Source organism: Austrofundulus limnaeus, unplaced genomic scaffold (genome assembly GCF_001266775.1).
Source record: "Austrofundulus limnaeus strain Quisiro unplaced genomic scaffold, Austrofundulus_limnaeus-1.0 Scaffold216, whole genome shotgun sequence".
Lineage (NCBI taxonomy): Eukaryota > Metazoa > Chordata > Actinopteri > Cyprinodontiformes > Rivulidae > Austrofundulus > Austrofundulus limnaeus.
The window spans coordinates 858,442-863,169 of NW_013952618.1; the positions used below are offsets into that span (position 1 = coordinate 858,442).

Genomic DNA, 4,728 nt, shown 5'->3' on the forward strand with positions numbered 1-4,728 from the left:
GTGTATAATGATATGATTGTGATGCTGTAATTCTGAGTGTTTTATGTGCTGCAGAACAGGAACCTGCTGTAAAACAGCAGTCATGCTGAGTCAGGCTTGATTTTTAATAATCTTTTCATGTTAAATAAATAAATCAAATCAAATCAAGTTTCAAGACATTTTAGGTGACTCACTCAAATGCAGTTCTTCAACTTGTCAACAATACCTGTGAGAGACTACTCTAAAAGGTAGCCATGGCAGCCATCTTGAATCTTGTTGGTTTCAGAAAGTAATTTTCATGTTTGTKGCTGGTTTGACTCAGGAAGCAGGCACAGAAAACTAAAAAAAAAACACTTAGTAGAAAGAAACAAATTCATTAACAAACGATAATGCAGAGCGAGGCAGCAAAAAGGTTCAAGGAGAACACACAAAGAACAYGAGGAGACAAACTCACTGGCTGAAAACAGCGACAACTCCAACAGAAGACAGGAAACTCTATAAAAGATTACCAACAAGCTGGATATGGGCAACACCTGAGGAGAGACCAGGGCCTGCCTGCTGGCAGACCCCGAGAATCTACTAAGCAAAGCTGTTTGATAATCTGGTGCCGAGCAAGAGCTAAACCTGGGTTTAAGTACACACAAATACAGGTGAGTGCAATAATCTTGATTACCTGATGTGGGCATGACGTGACGAGAAAGCTGTGATGGGCAGGGCAGAACATGAATCACGACATGTAGAGAGAGGCAGGTACACCACGTGTGTAAACAAAACAAAACAAAATACTAAGAAACACAGATCCTCAGTACAAAATCTGTCCAGATATTTAGTGAAATATCTCATGAACAAGAGATAYGCCCATACACACTAGATATTACACAACTGCTCGCCTGCCATGTTGGCAGGTGATTATTATCTTCATTTTGCTACTTGAGTGCTCCAACTTTGCTTCCTTCCCTTTCCTCCTGAATATCCCACAGTCAAATGAAAGCATTTTGATATGCAGCATTTACTTTCAACATCACAAAGTGAAAATTGGAGCCAAGACTACACCTGTTGATGGAGCTGATAATGATTCATCAGTGTTTCTAATTTAGATTTACTTYTCGTTAAGGAGTGAGTTGTTGAGCCTACACAGATTTAATGAACAAAGCAGCGATTTCAAGCACAGACTCACGCTGTTCTTGTTATAAGCTAAGTGCTTGAAACAAGCTTTTTTTCAGCTCAAACATTCTGACTTGTCAGAGCAGGAGAGAAGCTCCTTTGGGGCCAATATCACTAATGGTGGCTAAAGTGCAAACTATTCCAGTAACCCAGCCTGCAAATGAAAGCAGTGCACCCAATGGCAACAGAGCCGCCATTAAAGTTATTAATCACACCTGTGATTTTTTTTTCTCCAGCTACGTATCAAATTGTCTGCAATGAAAAATGTCTTTATGCTCCATTGAAACAAAACATCTGCTGCTGTGAATATGCAAATAGCTTGTCTCGGTGCATGAGCGAGGCCACTCAGCTTTTTAAAATGGAAAATAGAGGAAAAAAAGTGAAATGTTGTTGCATTCTCAGCTCAAAGAGTGTTCATTCAGAACAATGCGAGTGCGTAAGGAGATTAAATTATTAGTCTTTTGTTAAATGTGTTTTAGTCACATGTACCCACTAACAGTCTGCTTGCATGCAGCTGAAGCTGCATCAGTAGTTCTCGGTTTCTGACAAACCAGTTCATAAGATGGCATAACATTATGAAAGCAGTAAGCAGCAGGGAGTGTTGAATTATTGTACGCAAACCGGTTTGACCCACAGTCAGGTGTTTATTGAAACATCACTTCATTAGCTGTGGACAACACTGGGCCCACCATCTGCTCCCCGAGCCTGGCCAAGGTTAAGAATTCTCTTGGCAAGAAGAGAGAAGAAGGCAGCAGTGGAATTTGCGTAAACAACAATGGATGAAAAAGAAAAGGATGACAAAGAGAGATCTAATGGAGCGAAAATGGTAATATTTCATATCCTCTTTAATGGACTGAGAGATGCAGTAAATGTGTCACAGTTGGAACTGATATATATAAGGAAAGTTAGAAAAAACTAAAGTGAGGAGTTTCTTTCTTTTATTCATAAATGTAACATATACATAACAGGAAGTAAAAGGTCTGCATATGTGAAATTTTAAAGGGTGAAGTCACTTGCAGCTGCTAGGACAGGGCTATCGACTGGTGGCCCACGGGCCACATCCAGCCCACGAGTGACCAAAATGCGGCCCGCCAATTGGTTCATTGATCTCTTAAGTCCAAACACCCGGTTTTCTACTTTAATTACTTTAGTTCTTTTAGCTAGACACAGACATGTTTGGTGTCTACAGAAACATCAGAATATTGGCTAGAAGCTGGTAAAGACCATTTATATGAATATCTAAGACAGGTAAAACTACAAGCAGTTAAAGATAAAATGATGAAAGTGAAAATAAAATTGGTTTAAAAATTTGGCAAGTCAGAGATGTCAAAATAATATTTGTGTTAAATAGGAGGCAGAATGTGTTATTTTTTATATTGTTTTACTAACACTACATTTATTACATAGGGTTCTGTATGTTGTATTCATGATTAAATGCAGCAAAATAAACTAATTCAAAAGTAACAGATCTTTGTAATACTTAGTTTATTTACAAAACGATTTTAATTGCTGGATGTTCAGCCCCTGTGCTGTTGTTCTGCATTAACTATGGCCCCCAGAGCATTTTAGTTGAATAGCCCTGTGCTAGGACAACTGGTACTTGATTACACACAGATGCCAATTAACTTCAGTGTCTCAAAAATGACATTTTTTTTCCTTTGATAAACGTTTTACCTTTTGTTAAAGTGTTCAAGTTGCTAACTGCATTTAAGTTTGTCATTGATGAAGCTGATCAGACTCATTGCGTGTCAGTGTTACAGAATAAACAAAGCCAACAGGTATTCAGTCCAGCTGGAATTCAATAATTACTGCAGAGCTTCTCTGCCCATCAGGCGCTGACCCCGACACCAGGGTCACCTCAGGGATGTGTGGATTGACTAATTTGCCTAATTACCCAGCCACATGATGATGAGCTCTTCCATTAGTAGGGTCACCCTTCTTTCCTTCAAGTCCAAATGCACGGATGCAATTAGACATAACTCTGAAATCAGACTCTGGATGTCTTCACTCAAACATTCCTTTTTTTAAGTATACACTTGGTGTGGGCTGAATGAAAGGAACACATAATGGATAAGGTGTTTTCTAAATAAAAAATATGGTTTACTTTTTAAAGTGAGAACACTTTTCAGTTTTATAGATTTTTGTATGAAAAATGCTGGGTCCTTATGTCATAAAAACTGTGTTTGGAACATTCAAAATGGAGTTCTGAGGAAAGGTTATGAATAAATGGTATCCTATCGTTTGTGAATAGCTTTGAGTGGTCTAACAGTAGCTTTTAACTGGAACGACAAACTAATAGCTAAACTGAGCAAGGCCCAGGATGTACTGAATCACTACTGTCGTAAAAAAATAGTTCATAACAACATATGACAAATCAGTGTAATTTTGAATAAACAAAAAATTTCAAAATAAAAAAGGGAATCAAAATGAAAATGTGAAAATCTCAATATACCCTTGTCACTGTTACCTGATCACTTTGGCTCAGTGGTTAGAGCAGTCGTCCTCCAAAGAGAGAGAGACGGGAGTTTGATTCCTTGCAGTTACATTTAAGTACCCCTGAAAAGACACAAGGCCACCATGTCTGAACCTGCAAAATCTGCTCTCAGTTTTGTAGKTGCATGATGGAAATTTTTTTTTGTCAGCCTCATGTCACCGTCCTGAACTTGGCACAAGGCCTGGGCTGAACTTTTCACCCTTCATAGACATACAAAATTATTGGTCAGAAGTACATAGGCGTGTTTGCTGTAAAGTGTTTGGCAACAACGGCAGCTATTTGCTTCGACTGCAACTACTCTACTTCCAGAAACCGACTGTCGTGCCAAAAAGCAAATACTTTTATAAAAAGATAGTCAAAATCTCATGGATAGAAATAGCATAGACATGCACGGAGGAATCAGTCTGCCAAAAAGTGTGAAGCTTTGATCATGACTGATTTGTTGCCAAAGCAATAACAGATATGAAAGTGGAGACACCAGCTGGAAGAAGCACATGCTGTGAAATGTACTGCAGGTGGAGGGGTTTCCCAGGAGTTCTGAGCTGTGTGTCTTGTTGGACTACAGAAGGTGTGAGCGAAAACAAACCTCCCGCCACCACATGAACACACATCGACAGGTTAGATCGACAATGCTTGGTCCTGAACCCCTCATCGTCTTCAATGCAGAGCCAGACTTGCCAGCCAATGAAATGGCTGCTTAGGACCCTGTGGCCACTAAGGGGCCCTGAGATGGATGCATGGTAAACTGAATTGACTGACTGAATGAAAATTTACCTGCAACACAAACCAGATAGCCTGCATGGATCACTTATMAATCAGCAGCCACACACACGTCTTGACAGTGACAAATTACATGATGGAGTATTTCCAACTCATCATTACTTCATGACTAGGCCCACTTCATGATTCTCTGGGGTTTCCCCCAAGAACTCAAGCACTTTCGACCTTCTGTGCACACTGAAGCATCATTTTCTGCACTAGGGTTAGATCAAATGATATATTTGGTAAATTTCATGTCTTCTGTCAAATTATCGATGCTTTACTTGGAAAACTGAATTGTGTGTACAGAAGTTCTTAAAACTTTAAAAATG

The 4,728-nt window shown here is 39.4% G+C and overlaps 1 long non-coding RNA gene across 2 annotated transcripts in view; it reads right to left on the minus strand.

Moving 5' to 3' along the window:
• The window catches only part of LOC106525193 (uncharacterized), an 18,278-nt gene extending 14,628 nt beyond the window's left edge, over positions 1 to 3,650 (minus strand). For both annotated transcript variants that reach the window (XR_001311085.1, XR_001311086.1), the window contains exon 1: positions 3,611 to 3,650. This is a non-coding gene — a long non-coding RNA (uncharacterized LOC106525193). The remainder of the gene's footprint in view (positions 1 to 3,610) is intronic.
• Positions 3,651 to 4,728: the final 1,078 nt, after the last annotated feature.